Source organism: Mytilus californianus, unplaced genomic scaffold, assembly GCF_021869535.1.
Source record: "Mytilus californianus isolate M0D057914Y unplaced genomic scaffold, xbMytCali1.0.p SCAF_13, whole genome shotgun sequence".
In the NCBI taxonomy this organism is placed as follows: Eukaryota; Metazoa; Mollusca; class Bivalvia; order Mytilida; family Mytilidae; genus Mytilus; species Mytilus californianus.
The window spans coordinates 18,621,451-18,640,002 of NW_026262615.1; the positions used below are offsets into that span (position 1 = coordinate 18,621,451).

An 18,552-nucleotide genomic window follows, 5' to 3' on the forward strand; every position below is an offset into this window, starting at 1 on the left:
TTATCAGAATAGAGAAAAACGGAACAAAAAATAAAGAAATTTCAATAGAGAATAATGAGATGCTAAAATATAAAGAATAGAGAATAATGGGCAAAAAGTATAAAGAATAGAGAAAAATTAAAGGTTACAGAAATGAAGGACCCCACCCTCAAAGTATTCGGTACACGAATGACCAAGAGAACAGCATACTACAGTGTGCATTTAAATTGATTATCTGCCCTTGACATCATTACATAATAAAACAAAACCGCATCAGTTATATCAGTTATATCACACCTGTTGCATCTGTTAGTACATGTAGTATGTAACTAACAATTTTCTTTAATCGGGATGGTGAATTTTGCGGATATAGTGACCATTGTTTTGGCCACGCTGTGGTCAGTCTCCGGACAAAAAACATCAAGGCAGGTAGCCTGTTACCACCACGATGATAATCTCCATTCCGTATATAATTTTTCTATGCCGGACATTAATGACGAGAAAACCATAAATTTCTCCGATTTCCGTGGTAAGGTAAGTGACTTGTTTATGCATGATTCCTCAATAAAATCTATAGAAGTACACGTTAATTGCTGAAATTTCTTAATCAATACTTTTTTAATGCGTAGATTCGATCATCGAATTTAGAATATAATATTAAGAAAATAATTAGATCCATATTCTAAAATATTGTATATTTTATTGTGTATACCCCATGTTTGAGATTCTAGTCCCCGGGGCGGATCCAGGAGTCGGTTTCACACAAAAAAACTTACGACTAATATTGATCGTAAGTATACTGAATTGTTGATGACTTACGATCAATCTTAGTCGTAAGTTTTTTGTGAAACCGACTCCAGGATTTTTGAAAGGGGAGCGTCATTGCAGAAAACTGAATATTAACCGCTGACAAAATTTGAGCGATTTTATGCCATGATATTATTAGATTATTACATGGCATTTTTCGGCTCTTGGGCTGATATTGAACCTTGGGCTGATAATACATCTGATATGAAAAATGACATGTTATGATCTTTTTATCGTATGCTTCAACAATGGAGAAAAATAACAGTTGAATAATTGATCGTTTTATGTGGTTTTCAAGTAAAAGTTCAAAAAGTGAAAAGTTTACGGACGTCGGACACCAAATGCAATTATATACATCCGATATGAAATCTTTCTATCATATGCCTCAACAAAGGAAAAAAAACAAAAGTATAATATATTTCTATATTGACGATGAATAAAGATTTAATAAAACATAATGAACACTATTTGAAAAAGTCAACATTTGTAAAGTAACTTTCTAAATTATGCTGGAAACTTTGAAAAATGCATTTATTGTATCATTTGTTTTTTTGTGGTTTTTTTTGGTGCATTTTACATAATATACCTTCCTGTTTCCTAATAATTGTTTTGTACCCTACTTTGTTGTCCTTTTCACTGAAAACGTACCATTGAGGTGTAATTGTCCTGCAAAATTTATATTTAAAAAAGTGTTTTACTGATCATGCTGATAAGTATGACCGGACAATTTGGACTGTGCAGTGTGAAAATAGTTTTAAACAACATTTTATTTATTCAATTGTTTTAATGTATATTTAGGTTTTGCATTTATTTTATTATTCTGAACTTTGTCGTAAATTTAGGCATAAGTGTTTTACACGGATTATGTGTCATAATCTTGGACAAAGGACTTAAATTCATTTACTCTATTCATTTAATTATTTATTCTCTGTAACAGTTTAGACAATAATTTACTTATACGTGTCGGACATTAATTACTCTTCTAATCTATTGTTATTTCTATTTGGCATATGTTAATCTTCTTAATCCTTTAATTGCTTGTGCTTATATATATTGTTATTGTTTTTATGTTACATTACATTTGGTTTGGAGTTTGTTGTTCGGTCTTGCCGGACTGCTAAAATAAAAGTTTAAGGAGCGAAATATTCCTTCTTGATTTCCATTTAGCCGGAACGCCATTTTACCCGGCTATATCTGGTGCAAGAACCTCTGGGCAACACATCTTTCGGATACCTTACTCTACCTGTGAAGCTGACCCCCCAGCAAACAGAAAAATGGATACGCGGAGAACCAGAAATTTTGGCCGAGACTGGATATACCAGATGTCTGATCATGGAACTACCTTTCAGACAAGAAATTTTCAACATATGGACAACTACCTATGTAAGTTTTGTGGAAAGACTGTGAACAATCTATTTCATTTCAGACAATGTATAGCAAAAACGTCATTTTGCTATAAGTGCAGAAGTTTTGGACATTACGCCAGAATGTGTAATTTTCACAGACAACCGGACGTGAAAGTTGTTAAGGTTAAATCGAAATCCAAGTTACGTCGTGACGCAGAAAGAATGAGAAAATTTAAAGAACAGAAAGCTATGTCAATTTTTCCTTGTGCGGAACTCAATACTATTGAACTGATGGACTTCTTTCCAACCTTAGATTATAATAGGGAATTTATAGATAACGTTAGACTCAGGCACGACCGAGTGAATTCCGAGAGAGTTAAATTCAAAATTAAAAGTGTTCACTATGAGAAGAAGTTTAAAGAGTTAAATCAAAAGCATACCAGTGTTGTTAGCAATCTTGAAAAACTTCAAAAACAAGGTGCAGTTGATAAAAAAGATATGAAAAAATTACGGGAACGCATTACTGATCTTGAAGAAGCTAATTTTCGGATTTACGATCAAAGATGTGAAGCAATCGACCAGCAATACCAATTACAACGCGACAAAGAACATATGCGGGATCGAATCACTAAACTAGAAGACGAATTGGACAATTTTCGAAATAATACAAGAGAAGATAATCATCCAAACCAAAATTATCGTTACAGAGGACGCCACAATCACAGAAGAAACTTTCGGAACAATTTTAGATGAACAGTAAGACCCGGGTCGTGTCTTCAAGGGCCGCGGGAATATATGACCGGACAATTTGGACTGTGCAGTGTGAAAATAGTTTTAAACAACATTTTATTTATTCAATTGTTTTAATGTATATTTAGGTTTTGCATTTATTTTATTATTCTGAACTTTGTCGTAAATTTAGGCATAAGTGTTTTACACGGATTATGTGTCATAATCTTGGACAAAGGACTTAAATTCATTTACTCTATTCATTTAATTATTTATTCTCTGTAACAGTTTAGACAATAATTTACTTATACGTGTCGGACATTAATTACTCTTCTAATCTATTGTTATTTCTATTTGGCATATGTTAATCTTCTTAATCCTTTAATTGCTTGTGCTTATATATATTGTTATTGTTTTTATGTTACATTACATTTGGTTTGGAGTTTGTTGTTCGGTCTTGCCGGACTGCTAAAATAAAAGTTTAAGGAGCGAAATATTCCTTCTTGATTTCCATTTAGCCGGAACGCCATTTTACCCGGCCATATCAGCATAAATAATTTTAAAAAATTTACCAATTTTCGTTAATTGTTTTTTTTTATCTTTAGAAGAGGGAAGCATATCATGAATGAAACATTTATCGCACTTTCATTTTATGTACGACTGGTCTAGTTTATACGGACATGAATACGTATAAGGGTTTGGAAAGGAATTCCCCCATTTCTCTATTCTTTACTTATTTTGCCCATTATTCTCTAGTCTTTATATATTGGCACCCATTTTTCTCTTTTCTTTATTTTTTAGCCTATATTTCTCTATTCTTTATTTTTTGTTTGCTCTTTTTGGTTATTATTCTCTATTCTATAAATCCCATCCAGACCATCATATCATGCAGGAAATAAATTGCGACTGCAATTGCATTTTATAAACGACTGTCCTAGTATACGGACAAGTCTATGTATATGGAATATGAGGGTCTGCGTGGGGAGTCCTTTATTTCTTTATTCTTTAATTTTTTATACCAATGTTTCTCTATTATTTATTTGTTTATCCTTATTCTCTATTCTTTTATTTCAACAACCCATTATTCTCTCTTCCTTAATTTTTGGGTCTATTTTTCTCTATTCTTTATATTGTTTGCCCTTTATTCTGCACATTTAATCCATTATACTCTATTCTTAAAACCCCACCAGACCCTCAAGCATCTTATGTTTTACGTAACAGGTCATTAACCCTAGCTTTTGCTTCAGATTTCGTTTATGTTTAAAAAAAAAATCCATGTTTTATCATTTTTTGACTAACAAAATTCCACCGATATAAGATTAGAGGGTGTGGATGTGTGTTTACAGAATAGAGAATAATGGGCAAAAATGAAAATGAATAGAGAAAAATGGCCAACAAAATTAAAGAATACAGAAATGAAGGACCCCCATCCATACCTTCATATAAGTGCAGAGAAAAAATGCTTACGATTGTTTATAGTTTTTAGAATCTGATATTTCAGTGAGTTATTTGAAAGATAAACGATAATTTTATATAACTAATCGCGATCTTGATAATTAGGATAAAACATTGAAAGACTGCCAATGTGTATTGCATTTTCTTTCATCTCATACAGCTGATCCATGTACATGTGTCAATTATCAGTAATGAGTTATATAAACAAACTTTCACGTATTGTCGAACTATGTAAGTGGCCATTCATCCCCTAGCTATCAAACAATCTATACATATAAGGGGACGACCATTTGATATTCTGGGGGGGCCAGGAGGATTTGTTTTTGATCGGTTATTTATTTTTGTAAACTAAGAGGACAGATTATCTATTTTCTGCACTGTTGAAGCAAGATTTTTCATTTTCATTAAAGCAAGGGACTGATTATTTATTTTCACAACTATATTTATAATATTTGAAAACATACAATTTTTAAATTCATTTTTTATTTTAAATAATACATGAATAGTCCAATCATTATGTACCATTTAATCAGAATTAATCATCATCATCTGTAGAAATGAATCTTTTGAATTCCCAACTGCATATACATGTATTGCATACATACAAGATATTAAAGTTTGGCTGTAATTAGTGTCTTTTAAAAGTATTGCAAATCATTTATGCCGAGCGGAGCGAGGCTAAAAAAAATTTGAAGGGTTTTGGAGCCGCTGAAGGCCCCAAGTTGCTATAGAACTAATGATGCAAAATGTGTTTCCCATACCCTTTCTTAATCTGAAAATGAAAGTTCTGTTTTAATCATTTTTTGACAATATTTTGGTCTCAAAGCAACATGTATAGATTCAGTGTAAGACTTAAGTTTTAAGGAACAACATCAAAAGACAAAGATAAAGCAAAAATTTAATTCACATAGTTAAGTTTGTGGCTGCTGTTTTTTTTTAAACTCTTGATCAAGTTAATAACAAAATTACTAAATTACAAAAGGAATGCAACACTAACAGAATACAGAAGGGCAATCAATGAACAAAAGACAAATAAATAAGAAACATTGATCCCGTAAAAACAGGAGCTACGTCTGAGGGAGAACAGAACTTGCTTCTTGCAAGACACTTGCCGTGAAAACAATTTGATATGAAGACAAGCTTTTGGTTTTGAAATTTCCTACATGAGGCATTTGCCTGAATGTAGTTACTGCCATATGTAATAAAAGTGAGTTAAGTGTTCCTGAGACAATATACCTCAAGTTAAATGAAACCCATTTTTCAGACATTTCAAGAATTTTAAATAATATTTATACTTTTATTATTCAAAGATTTGGGAAGTGATTCCCGATTTTTTTTGAAAAAAAAGTTGAATTTTATGAAGAATCTGGTGCAATCTCATGCTCTCAAATAGACCTGCCGAGTTATTTATTTTTAATACATTGCAAGTCAGGTTATTTATTTTCAAACTACCACAGAACAAACCATTTATTTTTGTGATTATCAAGGCTGAGTTATTTATTTTCAAAATCCTCCTGGCCCCCCCCAGAATATCAAATGGTCGTCCCCTAACAGCCTTTAAGGAAAACACTCGCTAAACTGCTGGCGCGGATTCAGGATTTGATGTTAAAAGGGGAATGTGCTACCGAGAATTAGGAATTTCAGGACTTTATTTTTATCTAAAATTGGCTGTAATTTTACCTTTATATTTTTTTAAATTTTTTTTATGGTGGAGATGGCGCTTAAATGTAAAGTTTAGTATAACCGTGGTATATGTTTACACCAATTTCGAGTTTTGTAGATTTTACTACGTACGACTGGCCTCAATTTTCGCTTTGGTTAGCAAAACAAAATCACTTTTAGTCATTTATAACGTCAAATGTTTCCTGTGTTCCTTTTTCACCGGTTCCTTTTTCATACACGGAACAAATAACCAGAAAAAAACTTGGTATTTTTTCAAAGCCGGGCGGACAAACTTAAAACTTTTGTATAACTAGGTGTTTTTTCCTTGAAATACATTCACATTGGTACTAGCAACCACCCAATTGTTCCTCAGATTACAAAACAGCAACTTTGATAATTATATGTACGTGTTGCTTAGCCATGTTAACCATAGAGAAATACTGTTAAAGGGGCACTAGCTACGAGATATATAAAAAATCTAATATATGATTTTTTTTGTTCAATCATTAATGAAAGTGAAATAGTGAAATAATTATTCGCTTTTAGCCGCCAGTATGGTTCAATTTAGTCAAAATAAGCTAGGAAACATTGATGATGAATTATTCACTTGCAAGTGAATAATTCGACCTCATTGAATCCGTATTCATGTGAACTTCAATTTAACCCCTTAGCTAGAGATGGATAACACGTGAATTGTATGTGTAAAGTTATTTAAAGGAAAAGAATGTCAACATTGAAAGTGAAACAAAGGTAAATCATTTGATTGGCTGATCCGATCCACAAAAAATCATTCTTATACAGGTGAAAACGATGATAAATATATATTTTTAATCTATAATATGAAATTAAACAGACCTAGAAAAGTCCAAGAGCACGAGTTCGCTTAATCTATTTATATCTTTATTTATGTTTACATCGCTTATATGGTCATCGGATGACTTTGGAGGTCAACTCGATAGTTAATTAGATGGCGTCTAGACTAAAATACACACGAAACGAAGCTTCGTGTTATCATGCCCATGTCCTGTTAACTGTTTATTTTAGACTTTTAATAGTTTGGATAAATGTTTTACATTGTTATAAATCAAATATGAGAAATTGAGTCAAATCGGTGAACATGAATTTGACAGCTAGTGCCCCTTTAACAAAATTACCAGTACAACGCTACTGAAATTTAAACAAACTATGAATTTAAGTTTAAAATCCAGTTAGGGAGCGACCATCCGATTCTAATGTGGGATTCTGATAGATTTGGTCGGGTCAGTATATTTATTTTAAATTTGATGTTAATTAATTAGTACTTGTCATGCTAGTTATATTTTCTTTTTAGTCCTTCAGAATGGGTTTTTTCAAATATTCTTGGCCAGAATATTTTTTGCCAAAAAATGGTCTTCCCCTTCCCTCATAATAAAATAGTCGTCACATTAATGGAAAACAATGTGATATTACGCAGTTGTTCAATACTAAGTTATCATTAGTTTTTTTATACAGTTTGACGTAAATAACATTGGATCCACGACCAGCACGGACATTGCAACTAAATGTTGTTTTACAGAACGTACAGTTGAATTAGTCTGTTTCATTCACAACTAAGTCTTGTCTAGCCGCTAGAAGATTCAGATCGTGCACTCATAGACACTCAACCCGAGAATTCGCAAGACTTGAAAAGAAAAGAACTATTGATATCATACAACAATTAATCACTTTTCCATAGTGGTGTGACGTCAAATTTTACTGGAACGTCTTATATGTCCAGTAATGGCAGACAAAGAGCGATAAAAAAGAGAGGCGAAAGATATCAAATGGATATTCAAACTCATAAATCAAAAACTAACTGACAATGCCATGACAAAACGACGAAAAACGACGAAAAGACAAACAACAGTACACAAAACACAACATAGAAAACTAAGGTGTATATTGCATATAGACACTTCGCTTTTGGTTAAGCCGTAACTATGTTGACATTTAGATGTTTGGTCGTTTGGCTTCTGTCTTATTGGCGTATATCTCACACCACAGCAAAACAGCAAATACAATTCATATCTTTCAAAATGAACAACTGTTACAACAAAAGTTTGGTTAATCTTGTAAAATAATATTTATTTCTGAGAATTATCCAATATAGATATAGCTACATGCATGGACTTCACCCTTATACTTAGCTTTGTCATATGACTTGTATAGAATCTCGAGCTATCTGAATATCATTTCACCTGCCTTTTTTTTTTTGATAAGGTTTTTCAGTAGCTTTTATTTTTGAGACACTTTCCTACTTTCAAAATGATCTTTTTTGAAATTTGACATAAAACTACGGAAGCCGATAAGGGCCATACGGAAGCGTATATGTGCCGTGTCTTTGTGAGTTATTTTCTCCGTTTCACGAGTTAAATATAACGAGTTGCTGACTTACTTCTCAACAACCCGACTTATAAAATCGCACGTTAGTGTCTTAAAACGCAGTATTACAAGTTATATATTACACGTTACGAGTTTGTTTTTTTAACTTCGTGCGATATCAAACTCGTGTTACTCATTTCGATCGCGTTATGCGAGTTTTTCTTTGCCAGTTTGTGTGTTTTTATAACCCGATTACGAGTTGTAGAACTCGAGTTTGTTTAGCCAAAAACACTAACACAAGTTCCGTAACTCGCCTCAATGCAATGTTTGGCGCCCTTTTCATTATCAAACTGGAGAAGCAATGGCGGAGGTGCGTATAAAATATTTCTGTTCTTATCTAAAATTAATAATGCTTATAGTATGCTTGGAATGTTCAATAAATGCTATAAGAACTTTTAGATTGAATTCATTCAAATGAGAACTTTTTAAGACATCGGTATTGATAGGGAAAATAACATCTTCGCTCCAGATGTTGAACAAAAGATTACCCTCTCTTAAGTTAGTTTATATGTATGACAATATGATCAGTGTCAGTTCCTTAATGAATATGGGCCTTGCTTTGTTAAGAGAACGACCCTTTGAGCGAGCTTCAGCGCGTATTTTCTCTATTCAACATTTTCAAAAAAAAGAAGGGGGGTTAACACCTTGAGTGACCCATAATCTACCAATGAATTTAATATATTTTATTGTACATTGAAAACTAATTGAGTGACCATCAAATGGCTCTATCTTCAAACTTCAAATTTGAATCATCGTATTTCTATAAATAGACCTTTTCGCTATTTGAGAATCTGCGACACTTGACCACAGAATTTGCGTCACTGGAACTATTGACGTCAAACTACAATCACTTGTGACGTCAAACTTTTGTGGGGAACCTGTGTGGTGTCCAGAAATGGCGGACATATTAGCGAAAAGGTGTATTGTTTAGCATGGCCTCGTTTCCGAAGTTGCTATATATATGTGAAATTGCAACGCTACCATCTGTTAGTATTATTCTTGTGAACACTTCTGAGTCAGCATGGTTTAACGGGTTTTAACCAAATTTTAGTACGTAGTTAGTCTGCATCAAGATCAAGAAACTTGTTGTTACCCTACACTTTATCAACTATTGATTATTGATTATTAAGGTCAATGGTCAAGATTACATTGAAATAACTATTGTGGGCTCAAATATCTTGTGAACACTTTAGTGACAACATCGCTTTGAGGGATACTTACCAGACTTTTATTAGAGTTAATTTTTATAGTCCTTTGAAACATCTAGATCTAGCTGCCATTTGATTTTCAAGGTTAAAATTGAAAGTTCAAGGTCACAGTTGGATATAAAATATTTCTTTAATATAAAAACATGGCGAGGATATGTTCTGTCTTGCGATGTCCTTATTATGCCCAACCTTAATTTTCACGAAATTGGGGCTGTATGTTTAAATGAGATACTGGGGCATTACTTCATACTATTGAAAGCAATATTTCGTGCTGTTTGACTAGTTTTTAACTATGTTATTTTTGTATTTATATAGATTTCCTGTGTTAACAACTTTTGAACTATTTGAAATACTAAGAAATGTATACCTCCAAACACAGATTTTCCTAAGCCGTATTTGGCCAAACTTTTCGGAACTTTTCAATGCTCTTAAACTTTGTACTTTATTTGGCCTCACAGCTTTTTTGATTCCAGCGCTAGCGTCATTGATGAACCTTGTAAAGACGAAACGCGCGTCTTGAGTAAAAAAAAAAACAAACCAAAAAAAAAAGCCTGTTCAGGCACCTTTATCAATTCAGTGGTTCCCAGGATTTCAGATATCACCATGACTTTTGGTTCAGTTATACAGGAAATTTACACATATGATTTGCACAAAATTATTTAAATTCTACTGGCTACAACTTAACTGGAACAACATTTTTTTTACTGGACTTGCTTTATGTCTAGTGAATTTGGGAATAACTCCAATTTGATAATTATTTACGTTTTACTAATATACGAAACTACCTTTTAATTTGAAAAAAATAAATTAACCTTGCGTTTTTTATTAGTCCGATCATGTGACCACAGGAGACTCATTGATAGTAAAAGCAGCACAAAATAAACAAAACATGTATAGCAAAACAATAAAGGAAGTAAAAAGAAAATTTCAACAAGCAAATGGAAATAGATATACAATCGGACTGTAATTGAAAGCATTGTAAAGCTTCAATGTTTTTTTTATACTTTTAGGTAGCTGTATTTCCTGGTGTACCTCAACACGCAACCGTCGAAGAAATCATTGAGTATTACTTTAAAAAAATGTATACTGCTCACGAAATTTTAGGATTTCTTACCTTCTTGCATGGCATTGTTATCAGTAGAAGAACATTTTACAGAACAACAAAGAAATTAGGCTTAAAGAGGAATCGTGCGTCAAATAGCGGAATGGACATTTATCGGCAGATGAAACATTTGCTGAGAGAAGGATATTCCAATCTAGGGTATAGGTCATTGTGGAAACTTTTGAACGTGCAGTGTGGTATTCGGGTTACACAAAAAGCAGTGAGACTTATGCTAGGGGTGTTGGACCCTGAAGGCGTGTCATTGCGTTCATCCCATCGATTGAGGAGGAGGAGATATTGTAGTAAAGGTCCGAGCTTCACAACTCATATTGACGGGTACGATAAATTAAAACCTTTTGGGATAAGCATTCATGGTGCTGTTGATGGATTTTCAAGAAAGATACTTTGGCTCAAAGCGATGCCTTCCAACGAAAACCCGCGTGTTGTAGCTCGCTTTTATATCGACTACATCAAAGAATTGAAAGGAGTGCCGCGGGTAGTTCGATGTGATGCCGGAACCGAAAATGTTGTTATTCGAGACATTCATATGGCTCTTCGTTCTTCGCATGGAGATCATATGTCTGGGAGTAATAGTTTTTCTGTTGGACGATCAACCGCCAACCAACGGATAGAAATGCTTTGGAGTTTTTTGAAAACGTATTTTACCCAATTTTGGAGAAATTTCTTCCATGATCTCATAGACGATGGGTTGTTAAACACTGCAATTCCTATTCATCTTGAATGTATTAGATTTTGTTTTTTAGATATTATCCAAACTCGGTTGAATATGTTTACAGAATACTGGAATTCTCATAGAATCCGTTCGCAAAGAAACCAAGAGGGAGTTACTGGAATTCCAGATGTTTTGTTCCATCAACCATTGTTGTATGATGCAATTGATTATTCTTACCCCTTACCGTGTAGCAACATAAGCATAGATAGGATTTAAGAGGTGTATACGGAAACAGTGCCGATGAAAGGGTGTTCTGAAGAGTTTCTTAATTTGGTTGAACTGGCAACCGACACTAACAGAATTGAATTCCCAGAATTTACCACAATACAAAATGCTTTGATTATGTACCGTTCTTTAATACACTTGTTAAATGAAATTTATTAAAATGAGATATACCTGTATATAAAGCCTCTCATTAACAAAATCATTCAAGAAGTGTTCGAGTGCTTAGAAACTCTGTTGTCCGTCAGTCCGTCCAACCCCCAATTTAGTGTCCTTCTTTGTCTGCTAAGCACACCCTAAGTAAATTCTAGCGCCGATAGGGAGAAAATTCTTCACACTTATTGCATGCAAACCTTTTATATATATATATATATATATATACAAGAACGCGTTTATAGTTCCATGCATCATTTAGATTAGGACCAATTCTTTAAAGATATAGTTTAAAACATTTCAAATCATACCGACTTTTCGACCTAAACACAAATCTAAGGATAAAAAGAAATAAAAACGTTTGCCTCGTTGTGACCTACATAAATATTAACAAATCTAAGCTCAATGGCGTAGAGAGTTTTTTTTTTGATAGTTTGATATTTAACCTCAGTCTGTACAAGGATTTGTTTGTGTGTACAAGGGGAAGATTTTATTGACTTCTATGAAAGGGCCGGTTTTATTTTTGGTCTTGAGCTTGATAATTTCGAGTTGTAATGTCTAAGAAAATTTTAGTTCATATGTGCTGCCACTTTCTGTGCCCGATAGTTTGATTTAATTTTTTGGTGTTTTAACGCCTCTTTTAAGCACCACTTATAGACTTTTTCGTGGCGGTCAGGTTTTATTGGTGGAGGAAACCGGAGTGCCCGGAGAAAACCACCGACTTTCGATAGAAACTTGATAATCCTAGTCAATTAAGATTGGAGTCGAGTGGATCGGCACGAGCGGGATTCGCGAGTGATCACAGTAGTAACGGCCACCGAGCCCCCCTTTTCCCCCCTTTCCCCCCGATAGTTTGAAATTTATAACCACATTGTACTTTCAAGGAAAATTGTTTTTCAAAAGTTTTGGCCTCTTTGGAAGAGTTTAATCATAATTTGTTTAAAAATTGTTTTACATGCAGTGACCCAGATCAAGACACGATTGTGGTCTATCCACGCTGGTCTCTGTCCACAATTGCTAAATATGTATGGTGCTTCTTTAAACATGAGACACCCTGAATAATCATGCGTGTAAAGTAAAAAAAATTAACCATGACACCCAGCCCATGAAGGTTTCTTTTTCTAATATGCAATAAATTCGCGTGTGAAATTTCCATGTGGCAAGACTTAGCTAAATTCAGAAAAAAAAGTATTATTATCTGAAACAAAAGTTACCCAACAGAGGTGACCAATGTCAATATATATATTAGGTGACCAGAGGTAACTAATGTCAGTGTAAGGTGACCAGAGGTAACTAATGTCAGTGTAAGGTGACCAGAGGTAACCAATATAAATATCTATGTAAAGTGACCAGAGGTAATCAATATCTATGTTAGGTGACCAGAGGTAACCAGGGTCAATTCCCCTAAAAGATTACCAGAGGTAACCAATTTCATTTTATCTGTAAGGTGATCAAAGGTAACCAGTATCATTTCCTCTTTAAGACGACCAGAGGTAACCTCTGTCATTATTTCTGTTAGATGACCAGAGGTAACTAAAATAAACTAGAAGATGTGTTATGAACGCCAATGGGAAACTCTCCATCCATGTCACAATGTAGATAAATTTAACATATACAGGAAAACTTTGGGACGTCAATACGGAGGCATGTCTTACAGCGAACGGCAACATATAGAGTTACATCCAGGGTGTATATAGATTTTTTTTGTTAATCACATTTTGTACAGCACCTGCATGCACTTGATGACACAGCATCAGCGTGATGGTATTTTGCCTTTGCTGATTAACGATAGAAGAAGAAGAGGGCCAAAATAGACCAGTGTAAAACAACGCAAACCGGGAAAACCAACGGTCTTATTTATATGCAAAACGAGAAACGAAAACACATATAAACTACACCAACAGACGACAACAACTGAACAACAGGCTCCTCCCTGACTTAGGACAGGCTCAAATAAAATGCAGCGGGTATAAACGTTCTAACAGGCATCGACCTCCATCCTAACCTGACACTGTAGCGTAACATTACGACATAAAAAACACTAGAAAAAAATAATTGATAATGGCTTTATTCGCCAAATCTGCACAAAAACAAAAACATTCATGCTTACACTAAACAAATAAGTTAGATCCATGACACATTAAACGAAGATGCCTTTATAACATAGATGTTATAAGTAACAATAAAGTATGTGGTCTGAGTGTCAATATAACAAGCTATGTTTAAATGATCATTCACTAAGTAGGAATGGAACGTAGATGAAAACTTATACAATCCAAAATCATTTGAAATGAAAAATACGTATTTATAAAAAAGAAGATTTGATGTAATTGCCAATGAGACAACTCTAAACAAGAGACCAAATTAAATGACACAGAAATTAACAACTATACCGCATAGTCAGCTATAAAAGGCCCCGAAATAACAAATGTAAAACAATTCAAACGAGAAAACTAACGGCCAAATTAATGTACAAATAAATGAACGTAAAACAAATATGTAACACAGCAACAAACGACAACCACTGAATTACAGGCTCCTGACTTGGGACAGGCACATATATAAATAATGTGGCGGGGTTAAACCAGGTAGCGGGATCGCAACCCTCCCCCTAACCTTGGACAGTGGTGTAACAGTACAACATATAGGAACGAACTATAAAAATCAGTTGAAAAAGGCTTAACTCATCAGATGGATAGAAATACATCTAACAAAAACAGAGTGGCTCAGCACTTATACATCCAAACAACAAAAAGACTATTAATACCGATCTGAGAGTACTCGCAGTTACTGACAGCTAGTTCAAAGCCAAAAACAACTAATAAAAAAATCATGCATCTAAAACTAAATTATCAATCCTCACACATCCAACAACCAATGGATTTAGTGTAAAGACGTCATAAACAGTCAGAGATAAACATGACCATGTGCAATGCAAAGATACAGGTACGTTTTAATTTGTTGATGACAAAGTCGATGTTAGTGCCAATGAAAAACCTTATTCAAAGATCTTATTACAATACTATTAAGATAACCTTTAATTATAAGTTTGTTTAAAGCCTGTACTTATGTTAGCTGATCAGAGCTTGAGGTAACCTAATTATGTATCTGTGCCAAAAAAAGTGTTATTTTTTATAAGAAAAAAACATATAGAGTACATTTAAAGTTTACAGTGATCCAGTAGTTGATAGTTACTTTTGATGTGGACCTTTTGAATATGTCATATTGTATGCATACACGTTGCAGAAAACTCATATTCATATGGTATAGCTCAAAATAACTGTTTTACCTTGTATTAATCATTAGGAACGTACTTTAATTTTAACCGTGTATGTCTGATGTTACTGATAGGAAATATCCTGTGGTAAAAATGTCTTGCATATAACCATAACCTTCAAGTATAAAAAAGAAGATGTGGTGTAATTGCCAATGAGACAACTCTTCACGAAAGACCAAATGACACAGAAATTAACAACTATAGGTCACCGAACGGCCTCCAACAATGAGCAAAGCCCATACCGCATAATCAGCTTTAAAAGACCCTAGAATGACAAATGTAAAACAATTTAAACGAAAAAACTAACGGTCTTATTAAGGCACAAATAAATGAACGAAAACAAATATGTAACACAGCAACAAACAACAACCACTGAATTACAGGCTCCTGACTTGGGACAGGCACATACATAAATAATGTGGCGGAGTTAAACATGTTAGCGGGATCCCAACCCTCCCTCTAACCCGGGACAGTGGTGTAACAGCACAACAAAGGAACGAACTAAAAAAATTAGTCGAAAAAGGCTGAACTGATCAGATGTATACAAATAGAAATACTTCTAACAAAAACAGAGTGAAAGTGGCTCAGCACTTATATATACATCCCAACAATAAAAAGACTATTAGTACAGATCTGAGAATACTCGCAGTTACTGACATCTAGTTCAAAGCCAATAACTAAATATTAAAAAAAAACGTGCATCTAATACTAAATTATCAATCATTCCACATCCAACAACCAATGGATTTAGTGTAAAGACGTCATAAACAGTCAGAGAAAGTAGTACATTTTGATATACATATTTCATTTTGAGTGAATTTTGTATTAAGCTTCAAGTTGATCGGAATTCTACTCCATCAAAGACTACCTTGATAAAAAAAACTTTAACCTGATCCGGGACGGACGAACGCACAGACCCTCCACTATCATGGGTGGGACATTAAAACTCTTTTCAATTGTACAATTGAAAGTCAAGAAAGTATGTCGCACTGAGTAACCATTGTACGAAAGAAAACCATGTAAAAATAAGAGACAATTGTAAGGGGAACAATTGAAGAGATTGATGATTGATGAAAAGAAAAATAAAACTATTAAACAAGTTAATGAAGGGCTCAAAAGATTTTTTTATCTTACCCTGATTCCCAATATAAATAAGGCAAAAGAAAAGCCACTTTCGGTTTGATTTTTTTTACTTCCTGTTTAACTTGAAAGATATACTGATTTCGGCAATAAATGGTTTGTAGGTACTTTTTGGTAAAATATAAAATATTGGAGTTATTTTACAACTGCCAGTTTACAACATGATACTTCCGGCCATAGAATACCAACATTCAAAAAAAATAAACAAGATTCATCTGACAAAAAGTCAGAAAATGAGGCTGTTAGTAGTTATAACTAATGCAGAATGGTTATTTTTTGGTCTAATTATTTACGATTTATTCAATATGTAACAGTTGTTTAATTTGTTGCTTTATGAAATATCTGTGATTAAAGTGGATATCCAAGGTCAATATTACTCGAGAGAACAGACTTCTGATGATTTTTGCCCTTATTGACTATGTAGAACTAGACAATAGTTTATCAGCCCAGACGCAATTATAACAATTGGTAAAGGTTCAATTGATCAAAATCAAAACATGAAGTTCCACTCCCCCCCCCTTATATATTGGATGTGTCAGGCAATTGACACACTTTTAAAGGTTCTTTGTCTGATTGATCTGAATGGGTAATGATGCTGTTTTACCATGGGTTCCTGGTTTGCTGCAATTTGCTAGGGTACCGGCTAATCCTGTTTGATTGAATGATTTTGATTACATTAACAAAAAAATGTTTTAAACGTTATGAAGATCGTATATTATTTTAATTCCGGTTAGTCTCCTTTTCACTTCTATATCAATGAGCGATGGCTTTTTTTACTCAATATTAATGCCTGATGCAAAATATTTACAAATTTCGACTAAAATTTTTTCTTTAGCAAGACGATTTTTTATTAACACAAAAAACTGTTTTTACACTGTTATTTGTCACTTTGAAAATAATAAGTTTAAATGATTATCCTTTGCAAACCAGAACTAGCATCGTAATAGAGTACTCAGACCCTCCTTGGGCCTGAGCAAAAATGCATTTTTTCAATGAAAATTTGCAAAAAACATTACTTCCGCTTTTGTCAAGGTCATTTCCGGTTGACCCTTTTCAAGATCTGGTTTATGCTATGTATTGACTTTTATATGGAAAAAATTAGATAATCTACCATTTCCGGTTTACAAAATGATATTCCGGTCTCATAAAAGGTCGTTTTATACCAATATTTCAAAATCTATATTTAAACAAAATACGTCTTTACATCTATTGTATAAGCTTATTTTGGGGTCTAAGTATTAAAAAAAAGATTCATTATTGTTGTTTATTATTGCTACTTAATGAAAAATCTCTGTAAAAAATTGGTATTCAATGTAAATACATATCAAAGGTACCAGGTTTATAATTTGTATCACGCCAGACGCGCGTTTCGACTATAAAAGACTCATCAGTGACGCTCGAATCCAAATAATTGTAAGGCCAAAGAAGGTTCAAAATTGAAGAGCATTGAGGACCAAAAATTCCAAAAGGTTATGCCAAATAAAGCTACGGTAATGTGTGACTGGAGGTAGAAAATCCTTAGTATTTCGAATAATTCATAATTTTCAAACAGTAAATTTAAAACTCGTGAAAACAGACTTCTGAGTATTTTTGCCATATTGACATACAGTAGTACTTGATATAGACAATAGACAGACAATATTTTATTAGCACAAACGCAATTATAACAATAACTTATTGGTAAAAAGGCTCAATTGATAAATATTAAAACATGAAAATATTGCGTTTGTGCTAAAAAAATATTGTCTATAATTGTCTATGTCAAGTTCTACATGATCAATATAGCAAAAATAATCAGAAGTCTGTTTTCACGTGTTATATTGTCCTTCAATACCCATTTTAACACAGATAATGCATAAAGCAGCAATAATTAACAAAAATAAATCTTTAATAATTAGACAAAAAAAAAACATTCTGCATAAGTGATAACTTCTAACAGCCTGAGTTTCTGACTTTTTGTCAGATGAATCTTGTTTTTTTTTAATTTTAGTGCAGAATATTCCTCTTAAAAAAACAAAATTTAGAATATGACTTTGACCATTGGCATTGACCTCAATATTCATAGTAAAGATCTCAAATCAAAATACCCACATGGTCTCTATCTCTCAAAGTTGATGATTTCCAAATTCAAAGGGGGGAAATGGCTCTCATATGGAGTCTGCGGATAGCTTTGAACTGAGTAGATAATTCTACAAGCAAAACAGCGATTGGGAAGAAAGTAGAAAGTCTTACAGGGTCAATGGTCAAAGCGCATAAACTAAACAATATCATATACAAAAATCAAAGCGACAACTTGCATAAGAAACAAGGTCTTTTGGGCGAAATGAAATAATAATAAT

General features: G+C 33.4%; 1 pseudogene; it reads left to right on the plus strand.

The window, feature by feature from the left end:
- Positions 1-237: 237 nt before the first annotated feature.
- Positions 238-18,552, plus strand: part of LOC127723315 (glutathione peroxidase-like) — a 75,292-nt pseudogene continuing 56,977 nt past the window's right edge.